The following is a 24,772-nucleotide window of genomic DNA, read 5'->3' as shown; positions in this document are numbered from 1 at the left end:
CCAAGTGAGCACTGGATATGTTTCTATAGAAAATATAGATCACTTCATCAATAAGTTCACCTTAACTATGAACATTCATCAAAAAATAATGGAAATAGTAACTAACATTATTGAATACTATGCTCTAGGTATCATGCTGAGTCTTTTGAAGACATCACCTCATCTAATCTTTACAGCAGTCTATTGGTTTCAATTTTACAGATTAAGAAATGGAGGCTTGTAAGTAACTGGCAGGAAATGACATCAATAATTGGTGCCAGGGAACTGGCATTAGACTTTAGTCTGGCTGACTTCAGTACTTCGTAAGTTGATGCCTACTGAGGTACATGCATTAGGGAATAAAAGAAAAGTATACAGTCCTAAACTTCAGCTGTTTATGGTTTACTAAAGGAGTTATGATTAATTACCCGCCCCCAAATGATATGAAAGTGGTCTAAGTGATATAACTAAGAACAATTTGTGGTTTTAAACAAGTGCTTTAAGATTTCTGAGAATAGCTAGTTCAGTGAACACTGAACTGGAGCAGTGATGGACATTTTCAAGAAGAATTGATCCTTTTGGCACAGAATACTTACAGATAATGGGAGGAAGACAGACCAGAAGAAAGGAAAAGAATGGAAATCGAAGGAAGTTAGGAAAAAGCATAGCATGCAGGATATACTAAGGAAATCCACTGGATGTAAACAAAAGTTTGATGTGGTGAGTTAAGGAGGATTAATTCAAACAGACAGTGGACCACATAGTCCTTTGGTGTTCACGGTAGAGGTGTGGGAGCACTCCACTTCCATGTCAGCAGAGACAGCCTGCTATAGAAAAGGATCTTGACAGCCTGCCACCCAACAGAGAACATCATTACCTTGGCTGCACTGTTGAATGACAAGACCATCACATTCTGGAAGAGTGGAAGAGTGACTGCTAGGCACTCTGGGTGCTACCGGGGGTGGGGGTGGTCAGAAGGTGGCCAGGCAGTGGGAGCCCAGTGCCTGAAAGGGAATTCCTCGACCTGTGCCTGAGGGTCAGGAGGGGCCTGAATTAAGCTGCCCCTGAGGATGATGTGGTGGAGGGGGTGTCTACCTCCAGAAAGCTCTAGAAGTTGCTGGTGACATTTCTTGCCGATCCCTCTCACATTGTCTGGGGAAGTTTCCAGTAAGTATAGTGTTGCCTCTGTTTGTGTGTAAAATTGGTAGGAGGTAGAGCAGAAGGGATTTCAGTACACTCACAATTTAATATTGAATCTGGTTATTTCCCTGACTCCAAACAAAGTTTAACGCTCTTCAGGATATGCCCAGTTCATGCAAACTACACACACCGTGATCAGAGACTATGAGCAGACAGTATTTGGTAGATGATCTATTTCAACATTATAACTGGTTAGCCTAAAAAGGATAGTGTTGCTAGAATGCTTTATCTTTATTCCTAAAGTTTGCTTCCATGTGGAGGGACAGCCATTAGCTTGACATCACTCCTGTGGCGCAAAGTGACAACTGGATTGGGAAACTGAGAGTTACTGTATATGTGCAACAAGGCCTTCTTCTCTTAACCCTTGGAAGTGAACCACCCACAGCAGATGTGGTTTCATTGTGGCTGAGCCTATTTAATCTCCATGCTCAGTTTTAAGAAGCCCCTTACCTAAAGATGTGAGCCACATCCTCTAATACTAGCTCTATCAGTAATGAAGGTGATATTTTGGCTTCCCTTTTGCCTTACTGTGTTTTCTTGTTACCCAGTTGCTTCAGATTGCAAGCCAGAGAAGACGGATATTATTTATTGAGCCTCCAAAGACTCAAAAAATATTGATAATTTTGTTAAAGATGAAAACATCCTGAGAATAAAGTAACAGCAATTTCCACAATAATCAAGTTCAGTTGGCTCTAGGATATTTGACTTAATCAAACAGATTGGTTGGCACAGTGTCAGAAATGTGTTTTTCAACCTAAGGAGTAAGAAATTGCCTGAGATTTCAGGTAACATAACTATGAAAACAGTTGGTAAAGGAATTTCTTTTTTTTTTTTTAATTTTATTTATTTACTCATGAGAGACATAGAGAGGGGCAGAGATACAACACAGGCAGAGGGAGAAGCAGACTCTGCAGGGAGCTGGATGTGGGACCAGATCCCAGGACCCCAGGATCACAGGCCCAGCCAAAGGCAGATGCTCAACCACTGAGCCACCCAGGCGCTTGGTTAAGCAACTTCTAAATCCTAATAACTAAATCTTTTTAATTACTTTGTTTCTTTCTTTTTTTATATATATTTTATTTATTTATTCATTAGAGACACAGAGAGAGAGGCAGAGACACAGGCAGAGGGAGAAGCAGGCTCCATGCAGGGAGCCCGATGTGGGACTGGATCCCAGGTCTCCAGGATCACGCCCTGGGCTGCAGGCATCACTAAACTGCTGAGCCACCGGGGCTGCGCTAACTTCAAGTTTCTTGTGAAATCAGGGTTTTCCTTACCCGAAATCTCTTGGGCCAGGACATTCTATTTTCTTTCTTTCTTTCTTTCTTTCTTTCTTTCTTTCTTTCTTTCTTTCTTTCTTTCTTTTTTTTTAGAACTTTGGCTTTTTTAAGATTTTATTTATTTGAGACAGAGTGAACAAGCATAAGCAGGGGAAGGAGCAGAGGGAGAGGGAGAAGCAGACCTCTCACTGAGCAGGGAGCCCGTGGGACTCAATCTCAGGATCCTGAGATCATGACCTGAGCCGAACGTAGATGCTCATTCCACTGAGCCACCCAGGTGCTCCTAAGGCCAGGACATTCTAAAAAATAAATTAGGTATATTTGCCTATAGTGTTCCAAGATATATGAGAATTTCTGAAAGATGTATGTATGTAACATAGAAGGTAACATGTTTTTTTTCTTTTCTTGAAGAAAGGCTCATAATGGAACCATGTATTTTCTTGAGAAGTTATAGAAAATTACTTCTCACATAGCTGTTCTAGGTGTTGATGTTTATGAAGCCTCAAATTCTTTTAAAGTATTGGTAGTATTTCTGAGAGAGGTTAAGTTTAAAAATATCCAAGAAGAGAGATTAAATTATTGATCATTTTCTTCCCTAGAGATTAAACGCCAAATCTCTCTACTCTAGAACATATATAATCAATATCTATGTATTATGTTAAAAATGACAATCACAGATGATTCACTTGCAAAACGTTAGAACTTATGAAGCCTAGTTCAGCTATTATCAGGCCAGATTTTACCAGGTGAGTTGTTCCATTATTATAAACTAGGTCCTCTTACATTATTAGAATCTCACTTAATGCATGGGAGCAGTGATAGTATTAATGGTGATAAAGGAACTCTTTGTCCAAAGAATCATTTAACTCTGAATTGTGAGTTTGAAAACATCAAAATGGTACCAGAATGAGAAAATTGGACTAGAAGTTCATTTTTCTCTTTATCATTCTTGATAATGACAATAGGACCAGCAGTGAAACTTTAGTGCTGGCTTTTTCTTATTAAAAACAAGCACTTCCTCTCTCTCTCTCTTAAATAAATACATCTTTTAAAAAGGGAGGAGGGCTGAGTGGTTCAGTCAGTTAAGTGTAAGACTTGGTTTTTGCTCGGGTCATGATCTCAGGGTCGTGGGATCTAGCCCCGTGCTAGGCTCCATGCGCAGTGCCAAGTCTGCTTAAGACTCTCTCTCCTTCTGCCCCTCCTTCCCATGCTTGTTCTCTCTCTCTCCAAAATAAATAAATAAATATTTAAAAAGAATACCACACAAGCAATTCTTTCTCTGTCAAAATGTAAAGATTTGTCTTTTTTCCCCATGCACTCAACTCATAGCAATGTCATGTCAAAATATAACCAGAGAAAAATAAATAATTTCTCAATTAATTGAAGACATGCTGGTAATAATAATGGACCATTAAGAAGTTTCAACATGATATCAGAGAAGATGACCTTCCTCTGCACTGTGTTCCTTCTGGCTGGTCTTAGAATCAAATCGACATGAGACAGATAAACATGAGAAGATAAATTTAATGTCTAAGGAGTACACACAGACATGGAATTTCAAAGACAGTGAGGCAACCTGATGCTTATATGAGTTCAGGAAAGGGGGAGAGTCTGAGGCTGCAAAGGGGAGAAAGTTCATTAGCAAAAAAGGTGACTAGAGGGGACGCTCAGGTGGCTCAGTGATTGAGTGGCTGCCTTTGGCTCAGGTCCTGATGCCAGGGTCCTGAGATAGAGTCCTGCATCAGGCTCCCTCCAGGTAGCAGCCTGCTTCTCCCTCTGCCTGTGTCTCTGTTTCTCATGAAGAAATAAGCAAAATATTTTTAAAAAGAAGGTGAAAAGGGATGTTTGGGGATAAATAATGTTGCCCTATTCAGATAAGTTCCTTCAATAAAGTGGAGTATCTGCTAATAGTTGTCTTTTTGGCACAGGCTCTCCTTTCCAATGTAAATTTAGGCAGTTACGGGGGAGGCAGAGAGCTTTTCCTGCATCTGCTGGGTTTTGATTACTTCTAACTCAAAATAATCTTTATGCCGAAATGGCAGATTTTGAGGTATCTCATACTGCATCCCTTCAATAATTAATCATTGATTTTACCAAAATGTCCTTCAAATTCTAAGATACAAATATAAATGACAACTCTTTAATAAACTTTATATTAATATTTTTTCATTTTTGATTTTTATAGATGTAGCAGATAAAATCATTCTGCACTTCATGTTTTAGGATTCATCTTTGTTACCAATTTATGGGATAGAAGCCCATAATTCTAGAACCTTTAGAGTCTGATTATTTGAAAAATTATTATAAAACATTAGGTAACTGAAATACTTCCAAAAGTAGTAATCAGCTTAAATCTTTAACTTTTATAGGAAGTTGAGTAAATTGTGTAATTTTAAATTATCAATGCATTAAGTTTATTCTATTATGGAAATTGCATATAACATATAAAGGACTGAATTCGGAAAAAATGGATATGCTGTTTGCTATTAGTAAAGAGTTTCTCAAAAAAAAAAAAAAGAGTTTCTCTTTCTCTTTTTCTTTTAAGGAGTTTTCTTTTTCTAAGCACTTTTTGTATTTTAATTTTATAAAATTTTGAAGAACTAGAAAGATGTTAATACAGAAAGTGATGAAAATGTTAAAACATACAACAAATAAATTGTATGATTGGTGTATTTATTAAAACATCATAACATAATGGTTTTAAAATTTTATCCAGAATCTAGCAACTCATGCAAATTTTCATAATGAGTATGCATATGCTTTCTTCTTTGAATCGAAAAAAAATCACATTCTCACTCTTCATAAACATCCTGGCTTCATTTCCGATATTACTAAGATTAAAAACAAGCTCTTTATTTAGTTTCATTTCATAAAGAGCTTTTATTATCCAGCGTCACCTATTAACATACAAACACAAAAGGAAATAGAACATAAACAGCTCCCATCCTGGTCCCTTCCCCTGTAACTAGCTATACAGTTTAGAGCAGGGCAAACCTGGCCTGTGGCCTGTTTTCATATGGTCTCTGAGCTAAGAATAATTATTTCATTTTTAAAAGGTTGGACGGTAGGCTGAATAATTCCTCCACCTCAAAAGATACCCACATCCTATACCCTAGAATCTGAGGATATGCATATCTTCTCTAACATGGCAAAGAAATCTTTGCAGATATGATTATGTTAACACCCCTAAAATGAAGAAATTATCTTAAGTTATCTGGGTGGGTCCAATCTAATTCCATGGGTTCTTAAAACTGGAAAATGTTTCCTGCCTATTGTCAAAGGGAGATGAGAGGACAAAAGTAGAGTTAAAGAGCTGCTATAGTGCCGGCTTTAAAGATGGAGGGAGGGCACCATCACCAAGGAATGCAGGAAACCACTGGAATCTAGAAAAATGTGCCAATAGTTTCTCCCCTAGAACCTCTGGAAAAGAATGCAGCCCTGCCAACAACTTGTCTTTAGCCTGGTGAGACCCATGTCAGACTTCTTAATCTATAAAACTCTAAGATACTGTATTTGTGTTTTATTAAGTCACAATGTTTTTGCATAGTGATCTGTTATAGCAGCAATACAAAATTAATACAGGTTGTAAGCAAACAAAGACGAATAGGTGATAAAAACACATCTGACCTATAAAATCTAAAATATTTATTATCTGGGCATATAAACTTCTGGGTTGGGGGTACCTGGCTGGCTCAGTCAGAGGAGCATGCAACTCTTGATCTCAGGGTTGTGAGTTTGAGCCTCATATTGTATGCAGAGTTTACTTAAATAACTTAAAAAAAAAACCTTTCTGGCTTAAAATTAAAAATTTCTTATCATGGATTTTTCAGATGTAGGACTTCCATATAAATTTTTGGTTGCATATTGTGCAGGTATCATTTGAAATAACACAACATAAGTAAAAATCAGTCCAACATGGTAGCATGTGAATATTAGATCCATGTGGTCTATTGGGACATTGTTTTTATCTATCTATCTATCTAACCATCTATCTGTGTATTATCTGTCTATCTACTGATGGGCTGGACTTTATTTATTTGGGGGGAGTGCTGGACTTTATTGCAGAACAACACTGGTATGCTTGATGCATCCAAAGTAGTGATTGTTCTAGCTATCCTCCACCAAACATTGTTGGGTAAGCATCACTGAGGATAACGAAGAGACACTAGATTAACAAATCTAGTAGGAATATCACATCTCTTAATATAATTGAAACTGGGCTGATAAGCCTATTGTTTGGATGTGCTTACAGGAATAAACCTTGCTAGAAAACTCTGTAACAGTTAATTGGCTTAACCATTTTGTGATGTCCACAAGAATGACTGCATTTCTACAGTTGGGCATTGAAACATATAAGAAATCACCATAAAAAGCAGGCTAGATGTTCAGATTCTGGGTAAAACACACAGGGAAATGTATCCTGAGTTTCCCACTGAATACAGCTGTAAAGTCTAGATAGAATGCATGGAGCTGCTTTTTGAGAACTCTGAATAACAAATAGTGGCAGTCCCAGATGGTTTCATCAGCAAATTCTCTAAAACACTTTAACAAGAAATAACATCAATTTATTCAATCTATTCCAGAAAATATAAGAGGAAGCAATATTTTCCATCTCATTTTACGGCACTAGCATTAACATTGTAGCAACATCAGACAGTTCAAAAAAATCATAGTTCTTTTTTTTTTTTTTAAATCATAGTTCTAATATCCCTTACTAACATAGATGCAAAAACCCTCGATTACCAGATAGAATCAGGGATACATAAAACAAATAACATCACAACCAAGCAGTTTATTCTGGGAAAGCAAGGATGGTTCAATATTTGAAAATCAATCAGTGTAATCATCATATTAACAGTCTAATATTTGATATAACTGATGCACTCAAAAGCATTCTGTAAAACTCAATATCAATTCATGATTAAAACTTTCAGTGAATGAGGAAGAGAAGGTCCTTTCCTCAACTGATAAAGGGCATCTACACAATATCTACACCTAACATCATACTTAATGGTGAAAGACGAATGTCTTTTTCCAAAGATTTGACACAAAGCAATAATGTCTGCTCTCACTACTTATATTCTATAGCATGTTGAAAGACTTAGCTAATGCAGTAAGACAAGAAAATGAAATAAAAGGTATAACAGATTAAGGAGGGAAAAATAAAATCTTCCCTATATTTGGAGAACTTAACTATCTTCATAAAAAGAATATTAAGGTATCTACCAAAAAAAAAAAGTCAACAACAGAAAAGTTCGGTAAGATTACAAGATGCAAGTATGTAGTAGAATGATACCACTATGAAACCCATTTTTGGTATACATAAAGTTTCTAATCTCTTCACTTTGAATGCAAATAGTACCTGTTACTTGCTTCTAAGCAATTAAATATGCCAAAGGTGATGTGGTGTCACTCCTGTGATTGTTGTAATTCATAAAAATCTCTTGCTAAAAGACTGTTTGTAGAGTTTTCATGTCTTTGCCTTTGAAGAAGCAAGCTGTCATGAGCCTTATAACCACAAGGAAATAATGCCAGATATCTGAAGGATCTTGGAAAATAATTCTTCCCCAGTAGATCCTTGTGGAGGACCCACGTAAGTCATTTCCAGACTTTCAATTCACAGAAATTGTGAAATAATAAATGTCCGTAGTTTTAAGCCATCAAGTTTGTTATAGTTTGCTACACAGAATAGAAAACGAACACAAAAGTTAACACACAAACATTATATTTCTATATATTGATTTAGTTTACTAGTTATTAGTATTAGCAATACTAATCAGTTTACTAGTATTAGTTTACTAGCATTAGTTTACTGGTTTGTTACTAGTATTAGTAATACAAATAAGCAACTGGAAATCACGTTTTTTAAAAGATTTTTATTTATTTATTCATGAGAGACAGAGAGAGAGAGAGAGGCAGAGACATAGGCAGAGAGAGAAGCAGACTCCATGTGGGACCCTGATGTGGGTGGGACTCGATCTTGAGACTCCAGGATCATGCCCTGGGCCGAAGGCAGGTTGTTTTAACCGCTGAGCCACCTAGGCATCCCGGAAATCCAATTTTTAAAAAAGAAATTACAAAAGGTCTAAAAATACAATATTTAGGCATAAATATAACAAAATATGTATAGGATCTGTATGCTAAAAACCACTAAATGCTAATGGAAAAAATCAAGTAAGTCTCAAAATAAGTGCAGAGACATACTGTTCATATAGATTGGAAGACTCAACATAGTGGATACCAATTTTCCCCAAATTGTTCTACAGATTTAACACAATTCTAGTTAAAAGCCTTGTAGTGTTTTTATGGACATAGATAAGGTGATTCTAAAACTTATATGGAAATGTAAAGGAACTGGTATAGCTAAAAAAATTTTGTAAAGGAAGAATAAATTTGATGGAATCATATTATCTTAAGATTCTAAGACTTTTAATCACAGGATAGCAATAAAAACAGTGGTATGGGTGAAAAGCTACATATATAGATCATTGGAACCTAATAGAGATTATAAAAATAGACCCACACAAATATAGTCAAATGATTTTTGCCTAAGTACAAAGGCAATTAAATGGAGTGAGGATAATCTGTTCGATAAATGATGTTGAAACAATTAGACATCTCTATGCAGAGAAATGAGCCTCAACCTAAACTTCATACCATATGCAACTTGACTCTAAATGGAACACAGATATAAATGTAAAGCTATAAAACATTTATTTTTAAATATTTATTTATTTATTATTTATTTATTTATTCATATGAGAGACACACACAGAGAGAGAGGCAGAGACACAGGCAGAGGGAGAAGCAGGCTCCATGCAGGGAGCCCAACGTGGGACTCGATCCCTGGTCTCCAGGATCACACCCTGGGCCGAAGGCGGCGCTAAACTGCTGAGCCACCCAAGGATCCCCAGCTATAAAACTTTTAGAAGAAGACATAAAAGAAAGTCTATATGACTTTTGGTTAGATAAATTGTTCTTCAGTATGACATCAAAAGCATAATCCATAAAGAAAAAAAATTGGGCTTTTTAAAAATTAAAAATAATTTTCTCTGTGAAAGATGTTAGATAACGAAAAGACAGGCTACAGACTGGGATAAATTATTTTCGAATCATGTACTTGACAAAAAACTTGCATCCAAAACATATTTTTGAAATCTCAAAATTCAAAAGTAAGAAAATACATAATCCGATTTAAAAATAAGAAGACTTGGAAAGACACTCTACAAAATAAGATATATGTAAGGCAACTAAACACATAAAAATATGTTTACTATCATAGCCTTTATGGAAATTTAAATTAAAACCATGATGAGATTCTATTACATATCTGTTAGAATGGCTTTAATAAAATTCTTGATAGGGCAGCCCCGGTGGCCCAGCGGTTTAGCACCGCCTTTGGCCTGGGGTGTGATCCTGGAGACCAGGGATCCAGTCCCACGTTGGGCTCCCTGCAGGGAGCCTGCTTCTCCCTCTGCTTGTGTCTCTGCCTCTCTCTCTCTCTCTGTGTCTGTCATGAATAAATAAATAAAATCTTTAAAAAATAAAATAAAACAAAATTCTTGACAGTACCAAGTGCTAGTGATGATGTAGAATAATTGGATTCTTATGCATTGGTGAGAAGGTAAAATAGTAAAGTCATTCTTGAAAAATGTTTGACAGTTTTTTTTTTTTTGTAAAGTCAAGTGAAGGTTTATCATATCACTAATTGTTTAGAAAGAATGTAAACTATGTTCACACAAAAAACTCTATGTGAATTTTTATAGCCTAAACTGGAAGTAATCTAATTGCCTTTCAACAGATAAATGGATTTAAAAAAACAAAATAAAATAAAATAACAAACAAACCAAACCTGGGATACATCATACAATGACATACTATTCAGCAATAAAAAACCCACAAAAATAAATACCATAAAGAAACCATTTGTATGAAATGAGTAAAAGAAGTTGAGTAAAAGAGGTCAATCTCTAGAGGTTGCATACTGGATGATTCAATTTACATGAGATTCTCAAAAGAGAGAAACTATAGTGATGACAGATCGGTGGTTGTCAGGGATTAAAGACAGGAAGAGTTTAGGACCACAAAGTAATAACCCAAGAGTTTATGGGAGCATGTTTCATATTCTGATGACAATAGTGACTGTAGGAATCTACATATGATAAAATTCAAACTGTACACTGAAAAATCCATTTTCACATGCTAATTTAAAATATAAAATAAATTTAAAAACCACAGACTCAGAGCAAAATGGAAAGCCATCCAGAGAGGACAGGATGGTGAAGCACTTGTTATCCTAGTAAACCATATCACACATCTATGTGACTTACGTTTTTTACAAAATCCTGTAAGCTATTTTCTCATTGTAACTTTGGTATCAGAAATACCATTAAACTCCATGTATAGCAATTTTCATCTCTGACAAAAATCAAAACTGTATATGCTCATATGCCCATCCTCGGAGAAAAATAATAAAGTAATTAAAGCTCAAATAATATGAAGACCAGATAAACCTCCATAATTAGTATCTACTAAGAATGATAGGAACTAGGAAATACAAGGTGTTTTTGTATCTCATATTTGAGGTTGTTGGCTGTATATAACTTCTTACTCATCAACACGTAGACTATGTGTTTCTTGGATATAGCAAAGTTCAGATTGTAAGTACTGTAAAAAATCTAATAGTATTATACACTTTGGTTGAGATTCAACTTGTTTTTTTTTTTTTAATTTATTTATGATAGTCACACACAGAGAGAGAGAGAGAGGCAGAGACATAGGCAGAGGGAGAAGCAGGCTCCATGCACCAGGAGCCCAACATGGGACTCGATCCTGGGTCTCCAGGATCGTGCCCTGGGCCGAAGGCAGGCGCCAAACCGCTGCGCCACCCAGGGATCCCTCAACTTGGTTTAAAAGACAGAGTCTACACTCATATTTACCACTGGCTAACTGGGTAATTTAGGATAAGCCTTCTGAGCTTTAGTTATTTACTATTTTTTTTTAATCAATAGAATAAAAATAATGGTATATAATTTGTCTACCTCAGAAAGCAGGTTTAAAGTTCAGCTAGGTAAACTTACCTAAATTACTTTACAAATTATAAAGATATTAATTAATTAATTAATTAAATTATTTATTTATTATTGGAGTTCAATTATTATGTTTATTTTTGATACAAAATGAGATACAGTCTGGGGTGTGTGTGTGTGAAATTTAAGAATTCTGTACTTCTATTCAAATCTGTTGAATGGCCCTTAAAAGTAATCTTCCTTCTCCTAAAATTTTTCCATTTTCTTTTTTTTTAATAGAATTTATTTATTTATTTATTTATTTATTTATTTATTTATTTATTTATTTATTTAAGCGACAGAGAGAGAGCACAAACCAGGGGGTAGGGGGAGAAACGGGGAGAGGGAGAAGCAGACTCCTTACTGAACAGGGAGCCAGACTCAGGGCTGCAGCCCAGGAGCCCAGGATCATGATGTGAACCAAAGGCAGATGCTTAACTAATTGAGCCACCCAGACGCCTCTGCATTTAATTTTCTATAGTTACTGAATATAGTGTTAGTTGCTTGCTTATAAATTGATGGTTTCAAAGGGCAGTTTTTTCCTAATCATTATATACTTAGTCTCTGCATTTCCAAAATATCTATGTTTAAGTGGCTTGGAAGGCAGCTGGACTATTAGCAGTTATTTGGATAGTCAATATTTTTGCACTTCAAGTTGTTCATCTACATATTTGTCATACAGAGATAATTTTAATGCAGCAAGGTATATAGTCAATGGGATGACCGAAAAATAATAATTTAATGTAAAAGGATCTTTTTTAATCTTTTAGTCTTAAGAAAGTGTGTCTGATGATATGGCAAATAAGCTAGGCTTGCAGAATGACTTCAGGAACAGAATGAGAGGTTAACACTATAATTAAGGATTTGTTTCCAAATGGTTTTTCACTATCCTCTAAAACACATCAATATGCTAGTCCCGTGTCATCTTGCTTGTGTTCAGTTTTCTGACTTGTCATTAAGATTGGCAGTGAAATCAGAACAAATCAGCGGCTAGCTCTTTCTTGGAAGTTTATTAGTAAGTCCCATCCTTGACATGTGTTCTAAGTACTTGTTACATAGCAAACAGAGACTTCTACTTGAACTTTAATCTATTTTTTTAAGGGACTGAATTCTGTTAATTGTATTCCACGGAGGAAAGACTTATGTGTGAAAGGCTGTCTCATTCTTGACCTCTTATATTTGTATTTCATTTGAGGGTTTAGTAAGGGCTAGTGACTTTAAATGCTCCTATTTTCTGATTATGAACTGCTGAACAGGCCATTTAGAGAGAATGCCCATGACATGGTCCAAAAATTTTTACTTATGTTATTTATGTGAATGGAATAGTTAAAAGGGTTAAGAAATGTAATAAAGTGATCTGACCTCATTTATTTTGATCAGATTATATTGTCAATCTCAACTCTATTTTTCTCTTATTACACAAATTATTCTTGTAGGAAACAAAAAAGAGATAATACTTTATCTGGTATGTGAATCATGTACATGTCTGTCTCCATATCATCAGCCTAGTTGATTGTCACAGAATATGGATTTGCCTTTATTAGGGCAAAGCAGAATGGCTTCCATCTGTTAATTACTATAGATCATGATTTTGAACTTTTTGTTTATTTTTCTTTAAATCTTACCCTTTTGTGGTTATTATTCCCAAATGTACCTTCTTGGAAGATCTGTTACTGAACACCTCAGGCTGAGAAATAATGTTTTTACATTACATAAAGGTGGGAACTGTCGGGTAGCTGAGGCTCAGGACATTAAAATTCATCATCTTTAACTTAGTTTCAAATGATTCAAGATCCACAGACAGACAGATAGATTGATTAGACAAGGCAACTATGACAAAATGTTTACAATTATTTAAACTAGATGTTGTTAATCACTGTATTACTCTTTCAGTTTTCTTATACAGCTGAAATATTCATAATGGAAATTTGGGGAAAACTTCATCTTTAGGTCAAGCCAGGTTGCCAGAGACCCACATATCTAGACTACACTGCTTTGGACTTTTTCAGAATTGATTTTATGTTTCACGAACTGTTGGCTACATTTATTGTAAGAATATATAAAATGATCTCCTATATCACATAGTGTTGCCTTCATGAGAACCCATGGGAGAAATTTCTCTTGGGTCAAAGAAACAGACAACATCTCTTGTTTTCATCTTTTGGAGACTGTGACTCTTGTAACTGAATTTGTCTTTTTCCTTGCTTTCATGGTTAAGAAGTTCAGAGTTAAATTTACAACATCCCCAGTAGTTGGCAAAGTCTTAAGGGAATGAAATTTATATCTCAACCTTTTACTAGATTTATTTAGAAATATGTCCCATATCCCTATTTCTCTTGTGTACTTATTTTTAAACTAAATAATTCATGCATTTTTGTTAGATACCACAAATCTTTTTTTGAAAATAAGGCTAAAAATAATTTTTAAAGGTATGTGTGTTTGTATGTACTGTGGTGTGTGTGTGTGTGTGTGTGTGAGAGAGAGAGAGAGAGAGAGAAAGGGAGAATCTGAGGCACAGACAGAGAGACAAAGAAAGAGACTGTGTATGTGTGTTGTGTGTTACAGTGTGTGTAAATTGATTTGAGTCATATGTGCTATTTTTCTACTTTATTTTCATACCTAAACCATGTAGCACTTGTGTGTGTATCATGAAGATCACAAGAAATTCCTATACTACCCAGTTCCTGTCCCCCTTAATTAATGAATTAATTGCACATACAGACATGTAGACCACAGGTGTCACAGATTAGATAGCTTTAGATTTGATAGTAAAACACAGAAGCTCTAAAATAATACAAAGATAAACTACTAGAAAATGATTATAAAGTAACATCTTACTACAGTGCTTCTGTAAGCTTTAAAGGGATATGAAATAGCCAGATAGGAAGCGCGTTAGTTTGTTAGGGCTGCCTTAACCAAATACCACAGACTAAGTGGCTTAAACTATAGAAATATATTTTCTCACAGTTATGGAAGCTTAAAGTCCAAGATCAATGTAATGGCAGGTTTGGTTTCTTCTAAGAGACATGAGGGAAGAATCTGGGCCATGCCTCTGACCTTGGCTTGCTGATGACTGCCTTTTCGAGGCTGCTTTGTCCTTACATGTATCCTTACATACACACCTCCGTGCATAAACACCTCTGATGTCTCTTCACATGTCCAAATTTCCTCTCCTTAAGGACACCAATCAGATTGGCTTGGGCCCACCCAATTGCCTCCTCTGAACTGATGATCTCTTTAATGGCCCTATCTCCAAATGAAGTCACATTCGGAGGTACTGAGTGTAAGGGCTTTCGCATTAATTTTAGGGAGACACCATACAGCCCATAACAGGAAGCCTGTTTATTTGAGGAAATGGTGATGTTGGAGTGAAGGAATTATGTAATTCATGGGCAGTTGTAAGCAAAGCCCATCTTAAGATGACATTGCCTCTGTGTTTACATATACTGGGACTCTAAATACTAAAGGAATTAATGAAGTAGTTAGCAAAGACAGACAAAAATAAGCAAGATGTCAAGGTAAGACAATAATTAGCAAACACTTATTCCACTAATTAAGTAATTTATTTTAAAAAATAGTGAAATGTGAGATTAAGTGTGTGATATTATGAAAATTGCTGAGTATATTTTAGTCTTCGATGAATGGGAAGCTATACAAGTTTTCTGTTTCTGTGTATAATGACTTATTATGATATTTCAAGATTCTTTTTCTTTTTTTAAGATTTTATTTATTTATTCATGAGAGACACAGAGAGAGAGAGAGAGAGGCTGAGACACAGGCAGAGGGAGAAGCAGGCTCCATGTAGGGAGCCCGACATGGGACTCAATCCCGGGACTCCAGGATCAGCCCCTGGCTGAAGGCAGCGCTAAACCGCTGAGCCACCCAGGCTGCCCTCAAGATTATTTTTCTAAGGGAAATAAATTTAATTTTTTAAAAAATTGTATTGAGATGCTACCTAACACTTCTTTATTTCATAATAGAGGGGCAGCATGCCATTTTTTAAAATTTTGTTTTACTCACATGTAAAGGTAGTACTAATGGGGGGGGGAGGAACTTGAATGATGCAAACAAAGTATTAGAAACAGTACTTAAAAAGAAATATAAAAGGATTTTTTTTCCTTGGGATGTGATCCTGAATTGTGAGGTCTTGGTCAAGTGAAATAATTACTCTGACCCTGTGTTTCCTCAGTTATGAAATGAGGAGAGTACTATGAGCTGTATTTATGAGTAGTATTCACTCAATCATTCAACGAAAAGTCACACATGCCTACTGTATGCCAGAGAGTGTTTTAGGGAGTGAAGACAGAGCACTAAAGGAAACAATCACTGTTCTCATTCCAGTGGGAGAAGCACACAATAACAACAATAGCAAAGTGAACATGTAAATCCATATCACGTTGATAAATATGAGAATGACAAAAAAAGCATGGTAGGGGATAGAGAATGAGGTGCTATTTTAGAAACAGAGTAAATGAAAACGTGTGTTAAATGCACAATGGAACTACAAACTACAGAAGCAAGCATGTTGTATTTACTACCGATTTTAGCCCAATTTAAAATACCTGTCAATTTTTAATGTATTTTTTAAAGATTTATTTATTTTAGAGAGAGAGAGAGAGAGAGAGAGCACATGTGCAAATGGGGGGAGGGGCAGAGGGAAAGAATCCTCAAGCAGAGTCCCTGCTGAACGTAGAGCCCAATGTGGGGCTCTATCCCTTCACCCATGAGATCAGGAACCAAAACCAAGAGCCAGACACCCAAGTAATTGAGTCACCCAGGCACTCTCTCAAATTCTAATATTTTTAAAACAAATATTTGAAACTTTCATATGAAAATAGTATGTGCTTATAATAAATGTATATTCATATAAAGAGAGCATGTGTTTATAATTAAATGTACAGATAAAATGTATTAATATAAAAAGCCCATTTTTTCTATCTAAAATTAATGTCAAGCAGTTATTCTATTTGGGAAGTTGACACTTTTTTCAATTAGAATAAAGGATGTTACTCTCATTTAAAATATTTAAACACTTTAATATGTTAATCTAATAATGACAGATTCAGATGAGATTTTTTTAATAAGGGAAAGCAAAGAAAATTGTGTAGGCTATATCATCACCACTATTTAAATTTGGAGTATTAAATAGTTTAAAAGAGATTGAAATAAAATTACCTCGTTCGATAATCACAATATATATTTTAAATTGGCCTTGACACCCTTTTTATACTTTATAAACATGCATCATGGATAGATATTTGTTTTGGAAAGAACTGACCATGCATTGTAAAGTTGGCTTACTATTTGATTCTATCATGACTGCATAACAAAGATCTAAAAATATCAGTTTCCATGGTTTTGCTTTAATGGAAATAGACTAAGTTTTCTCAAGTTACAACCAGAATAATGGTGCCATTAATGATAGTAAAGAAACGGTCTCAGTGAAATAAAAAATAGATCCAGAAAGCACATATTTTAATCATTTTTCTAATGCTATTCATAGGTATCTGCAGTTCTATAGAATAGTACTTTTTTTTTACTAGTATTTTTTCATTTTGTTATTTTTTTAATGGGAGACTTTTTTATACTATATAAAGAATTTTCATTTAACTCATCTTTGGTTCCTACAAGTACTGTATTGTATGCAAGAACTTTACTATTGTATATTTTCAAATTGTTGTTGCTTTTCTGAAACTGGATTTTTCTTAGTGTGGGTGGTTTTCTTTCTCCTGCTTTCCTTGTTTTTTTCTCTATCTGCAACAGTTTTGTTTAATAGTTTTAAAAGACATTTTCCAAAGTTTCACAGACATATGCTCAACATATATAATTAACTTCTTTCTAGTAGGAAAATCCAATGACAATTTAAGGGTAGGTATACACTACTAAAAAGTTTTTCCCCTCCTACTGCCTGTTTTTAACAAGAAGATATGCCTGAAGTCTTCAGTGAACAAGAACAAAAGCAATTAAAATCAGAGATCTTATGCTGAGGAATGCAAATGCTAAGTCTTCTTTAACTTTGTGAGTCCACTAAGTTATAAGTTTACTATGCAAGCACTTAGAAAATTAGAAGTATTTGGATATTATCTGAATTATTTTCCAAATGGAATTATTTCTAACTGCCCTAAAATGTGGGCATCACTCAAGCCAATATAAAATATTTTTACTGTTCATATAACGTCGGAGATCCATGAATATATATAATATCAAGGTAACCATCATTCCTTTGTTGTGGACTGAGGAGAGCAGGTCAACTCACAAAACATGACTCACTAATCAGAATTTTCAATTTAAGCCTTAAATTGTGTGAGACAACTTGAAAATCTGTCAACATAAATATTTTTATTTTTATTTTATTTTTTTAGATTTTATTTATTCATGAAATACACACACAGAGAGAGAGAGAGAGAGAGAGAAAGGAACAGACACAGGCAGAGGGAGAAGCAGGCTCCATGCAGGGAGCCCGATGTGGGACTTGATTCCAGGTCTCCAGGATCACACCCTGGGCTGAAGGCGGCACTAAACCGTTGAGCCACCTAACTGCTCAACATAAATATTTTAAATAAACATGGCCACAGTACTTAGATAACTGCCTTATAATCATAGAATGGAACTGGTGTCCCATGAGGAGGATGATTTAATTGGGATCAAAAGCACTGAGTTGCTTGTCTTGAGAAATTAGTTTGAAATAAACTAAATTTTATTAATTTTTTTAAAATTTATTTTTTAAAAGATTTTATTTATCTGACAGAGAGACAGAGAGAGCACAAGCAGGGGGAACACCAGGCAGAGGGAGAGGGAGAAGCAGGCCTCCCACTGAGCAGAAAACCTAATGTGGGCTCCATCCCAGGATCCTGGGATCACAACCTGAGCCAAAGGCATATGCTTAACTGATTGAACCACCCAGGTGCCCTAAAACACTCCAAGTTTTAGTAGCAAATTAAATAAATTTTCTTAGGTGACAAAGAAGTAGGATGGTGGGTGAAAAGGAGAAGATAGAGGGATAGGAAATGTTAGATATCAAAAGAAATATTTGTTACTTTTAAAATGAAAGGTAAGGGGCACCTGAGTGGTTCAGTGGTTGAGTGTCTGCCTCTGGCTCAGGTCGTGATCCTGGGGTCCTGGGATTGAGTCCCACATCAGGCTCCCCTCGGGGAGCCTGTTTCTCCCCCTGCCTCTGTCTCTGCCTCTCTTTCTGTGTTTCTCACAAATAAATAAAGAAAATCTAAAAAAGGTTAAAAAATAAAAAATAAATAAAATGTAAAGTAAAACTGTCAGCATATCTTAAGAAAATTTGGAAAAATTTCCAGGGGCAAATTAAGTCAAATCCAACTGATGCCCTCTAAATATTCATTAGTATTACCTAATTATTACCTAATTACTGGTACTATCATAGTCTCTTATATTATTATTGATCAACACACACACACACACACACACACACACTGACATTTAAAAGACACTGTAAATGCTGCTTAATAATGAGTAAATTTTGATGAAAGTTTCTCAGATGAGTCTTTTCACTTTTCAATGATTATATACATATATTTTTTAAAGATTTTATTTATTCCTGAGACACACACACACACACACACACACACACACCACACACACAGAGCTAGAGACATAGGCAGAGGGAGAAGCCTGATGAGGGCTCCATCTGATGATCCCGGGATTACACCCTGGGTGGAAGGAAGGCAGAGGCTCAACCACTGAGCCACCCAGGCATCCTATATTTTTATAATTTTTAAATTTTTAATTTTTAAAATATTTATTTATTTATTTGACATTGAGAGAGGGAGAGAGAGAGAAAGCACAAACAGAGGAGCAGCAGAGAGAGGGTAGGCTCCCCACTCAGAAGAGAGCCTGATGTGGGGCTTGATCCCACGTCCTGGGATCATGACTTGAGCAGATGCAGATGCTTAACTGACTGAGTCACCCAGGTGCCCCAAGATCATGTTTTAAAAAAATATTTTATTTTTTAGAGAGAGAACACACAAGTGGGGAAGGGTAGAAGGAGCAGGAGAGCAGAATCCCAAGCAGTCTCCATGCCCAGTCCTGAGCTCAAGTTGGGGTTCAGTCTCCTGACCCTGAGCCATGACCTGAACCAAAATCTAGAGTCTAGTGATCAACTGACTGAGCCACCCAGGCACGCCTCTAATGATCATATTAAGTAAACCAAGTACTAAATTCAACGTACTGTCATGTAGGAAGTAGGCGTTTGGTATTAATAAACAAATTTAAATAAAGATAAAAATAAAGTGTCTGCTGAGTATACGTATCTCTCTTAATGGTGACTGTGAAGAAATATAAAATAACAAAAAAATTAAACTATATATAAAAACTGTAATCACAGAGAAGATAAAAATGATGTAGGAGATTTGATATAAACCTGTCTTTTTTAATTCTTTACCTACAACTCAATCATTTGTGCTAAGTTGAAACCTCTTTCTTTCTAGCTAGCTAGATCCCCATTGACCTTCTCTGAAAATAATATATACATATATTAGTCAAGATTTACTGACAGCTTATTATCTGTAAAGCATTGATATGGGCTCTGAGTCACCTTGGTTCTTATCTATCTAACTGAAAAATGGGGTTGAGTTCTTAAATAATTTGAAAACTCATATCTATACACCAAAAAATTGTGTAGATGTCTTATTTTTTTAAAGATTTTATTTATTTATTCATGAGAGACACACAGAGAGAGACAGAGAGAGGCAGAGACACAGGCAGAGGGAGAAGCAGGCTCCATGCAGGGAGCCCAACGTGGGACTCGATTCTGGGACTCCAGGATCACGCCCTGGGCTGAAGGCGGTGCAAAACTGCTGAGCCACCCAGGCTGCTCTGTGTAGATGTTTATTGAAACTTTATTTAAAATAACCCAGGTAGAAGCAACCAAGATGTCCTTCAATAGGTGAATATGGGTAAACAAACTAGCGTACATTCATACAATGAAATATTATTCAGGGATTAAAAGAAATAATCTATCAATACCATGAAAAGACATGGATGAATTGTAAATTCATCTTGATAAGTGAAAAGAAGCCAGTCTGACAAAGTTACATAATGTAGGATTTCAGTTTTAACATGCTGGAAAAGGCAAAACTAGAGATGGTAAAGAGATCAGTGGTCATCAGGATATGGAGGGGGAGGGACAGTGCTGAATAGGTGAAGCACTGAAGAATTTCAGGGTGGTGAAACTACCGTGTATAATACCGTAATGTTGGATACATTACACTATGTATTTATCACAGTCCATAGCATTTTACAGCACAAAGAGTAAAATAACATACACAGATTTAAAAAATCATTTAGGTTGTCAGGGGGAATCCTAAATGAAATGTGGAATGTGACCAAAAAAAATCTAACTGTATCCAAATGTATGAGACAACCTCACTGATAGGGTTGAGGGAAAAAGGTGCTATCCTAAGTAACTTTGAAATGCGTGGCATCTGTAGGACTAAAGGCAAAAAACAAATCAAAACAAAACAAAACAAACAAAACAAAACCAAAAACCAAAACAAACAAAAACTACACAATTGTCCTTTACTACTGTACTCTATCTAGTTGATAAAATTATTTCCCACAGGGGTACATGTTAACAATTCTGAGATATAGGTAGATAAGAGATGATATAGATACACATATAGATATAGATCGTTGAGTGAAACAATTAAATGAGTGGATGGAGAGAGCCAGATTTCTCAGTGTTGGAGCAGAAGGTTACAGACAAGGGGAAGAGATTATCCGTGTGGTGTTGGATTAGCGTTGGAGACGTCATTATGAACTCATGTTTATCTTAATGTAGATGTGGATGGTTACATATAAAAATATTTACAGATATGTGTATACAAACTGTTGGTATACGCACATATATTTCATTGCTCTATCAGCCTGGCTTAGAAAAAAAGGTCTAGAAGCAACAACACCTCAGGTACAAGCATTCTTAGGGCCCAGATACTGATTTCTCATTCTCCAATAAAAGGAAACAGGATTCCATAGAGAAATATATGTTTCTGGACTGACCCAGAAAATACCAAGATGAGCCTGACACATTTAATGTTGTCAGAAAGTAAGAAAGTGCCAAACACACACACATATGCAATTTGGTCAACAACATAAATAAAATAGTATTGAATTATACCCAAAGTGTAAAATAAATATGCATGAGTCATACTGATATACACTACTCCATAAATAAATAAATCACAACTCTCCATACGAAACAATTTCGAATAAGTTATGTAGATATTCCACACTCAAGGCAGTGTAGCACAACTCCTTATCCTTTCAGTATGGGTTGTATATGACTTTCTAAAGAGTACAGCATAGAAAAGGAAAAAGAGAGTAATTTACTTTGGAGAGACTTGAAAACATTACCTCAGTTAAGTGATCAAGATCAACAACAAAAGTGATAAGTCATGTTGATAGTACATATCATAGATATGACGTGATAAAAATAAATATCTTTGTAATTTCCCACAACACATAATTCTACTCTAATCATGATTTAAAAAATTAGAAAAACCCCATTAGAGAAATATTCTACAACATATGTGACTAATATTCTATAAAAGAAGTGTCAAGGTCATTAAAAATAAGGAATGAATAAACTTTCACAAAGGGGGAGACAAAAATCACTAAATGTAATGTGATATCCTAAATAGAATCCTAAAAAAAATAAAAGGATATTAGGTAAAAACCAAGTAAATATGATTAAAGTATGGGCTTCAATTAATGGTCATGTAACAATATTGGCTCATTAATTGTGACAGATGTGCCATACTATTGTATGACACAAATAATAGGACAGACTGGGTGTGAAGTGCACAGAGTCCCTTTGTACTGTCTTCACAATTTTTCTATAAATCTAAAATTGTTCTGAAATAGAAAAAAAATTTTAAATTGGTTTCACACACTCAAATTGATGCAAATATCCTAAAGTTATTTTTAGTAATTGCATACAAAACTGGTTCATATTTTTTGAAGAATATTGACATTGAAACAAAAGCATAACAGTTTCAACACTTATATCCAAAGGATCATTGCATATATATTACACAACTCTAAATTTATCAATCTTGACAAAACATTCTTCAAATTTCATCAATCTTAATGTGACTACAAGTTAGATACAATGCGTTGCTAACAATTAAACCTGTATATTGGTTAATGTTAAAAACATGTGAAAAGTCATTTTTAGTGATTTGTATTACTCAATTTCAATCTAAGTTCTTTTTTTTTTTTTTTTTAAGTAAGTTCTACATTCAACACGAAGCTTGACCTCATGACCCCAAGGTCAAGAGTGGCATGCTCTTCTGACTGAGCTAGCCTGGCAAACTTCAACCTAAATTCTTATAACTGTCTTCATAGATCACAAAGAAGCTTTCTTTTTTTTCTTTCCTGGAGCTTGAAATTTGGTTGGTTTATGTGCCCTATGATATTGGTGAGACAGTGTAACACATACTGCCATTTTGTGGTTTTGTTTATTATGTATCTGGCAGCCGTTTTTCTTTTCTTTCTTTCTTTCTTTCTTTCTTTCTTTCTTTCTTTCTTTCTTTCTTTCTTTTTTTTTTTTCATTTCATGAAAATGTTGAGTTGGAGTTAACAATACAGTAAATCTTTGGGAATACTTTCCATGATTCCATCAAAAAGCCCTGGTAAAGAACACAACATCATTAAGTTCATCGCATTCTATTTCTTTCAAAAGTTCCATAAACTGGTGATGATTCATAGCCTTAAGATATGTATATAAATGATTTTAGCAAGTATATCCATGAGAGTTGTCATAGAATCTGCTTCAAAAAATTCAGCACAAATATTTCTGGCATATTTCTGTATGTCATACAGTGAAATAAAGCCATAAGAAAAGTATCAGTCTCTTGTTTTAAAATCCCCACAAATTTTTATGTACCATATCTGGAGCATCAACTGTCATGATGAAAATTAAGTTTTTCATATGTAGCTGAAATTCTCCTTTGATAGTTAATAATTCAGAAATATTTATTTCAAGACCTTGATTCTTTTAATCCATATACTGAATCTGTAAATTTGGAAGTCTTTTGAGTAGAAAATATCCAAGAAATTAATTGGATGGTGTCTCTCATATTGTATGACTCATGTAAAGTTAAAGTACTTTGTGATTTTTTTCCAAATTCTGAGTCAGTTATTATTTAACATAGCTAGAAGTTTTTAGAAATCATGGGCAATTGTTTGGTGGCAATTGAATATCTTCCACTTTTTGTAAAAGAGTCCTTTTGATCTTTTCTTCATAATTTTCTTTTTTTTTTTAAAGATTATTTATTTATTTATTCATAGAGACACACACAGAGAGAGAGGCAGAGACACAGGCAGAGGGAGAAGCAGGCTCCATGCAGGGAGCCCGACATGGGACTCGATCCCGGGTCTCCAGGATCACACCCCAGGCTGCAGGCGGCGCCAAACTGCTGCGCCACCGGGGCTGCCCTCTTCATAATATTCTAACAAAATTTCCATAATTGGAATAATTGTTTTTTTTGTTGTTTTTGTTTTGTTTTACAATTTTCCCATCAAAATAGCTTTCTTTCTTTGTGCTAAAATCTAAGCCATTTTAAAGCAGTTTAAAATGATAAGCTCAGAACCTGTTAAATATTATTTAAAAATTTTCATTAGACATTTAATTCTTAGATCAGTAACCAACTTCATTGATCTTTTGTTACTGTTGAGAGAAAACTGTCAAATTCAATATGTATTTTCTGAGAATGTCTCTTAATGATGACCAATTTATTATATCTAAAAACCACTTTATGAAACAGCTTTTCCATTTTGCTCTGCTTTGACAAATTGCAATTGTCATTCATAATAAAATATATAACATATCTTTATTCCATCTTTTTTCCTTTACAATTCCAATTGTATTACTAGCATCTCATTTGATTTTGCACCTAATATATACCTTCATGGATTTCTTGTTTTGTTTTGTTTTGAGACACACACACACACACACACACACACACACACACACACACAAGTAGGGGAAGGGACAGGAGAAGAAGAGAGAGGATTTTTTTTTTTAAGATTTATTTGAGAGAGAGAGGGGAGTGGGGAGGGGAACAGGAAAAGAGAGGAAGAGTCCTAAGCAGACTCTGCCCTGAATGTGGAATCTGACTGGGAGCTCTATCTGACCACCCTGAGATCACAATCTGAGCTGAACTCAGAAGTCAGACACTAAACTGACTTAGCCATCCAAGTGCCCAGGAGAATCTT

Source organism: Canis lupus (genome assembly GCF_048164855.1).
Source record: "Canis lupus baileyi chromosome 16 unlocalized genomic scaffold, mCanLup2.hap1 SUPER_16_unloc_3, whole genome shotgun sequence".
Classification (NCBI taxonomy): Eukaryota; Metazoa; Chordata; class Mammalia; order Carnivora; family Canidae; genus Canis; species Canis lupus.
The sequence above is the reverse complement of the archived record's forward strand: the minus strand, read 5'-3'. Positions refer to the sequence as shown.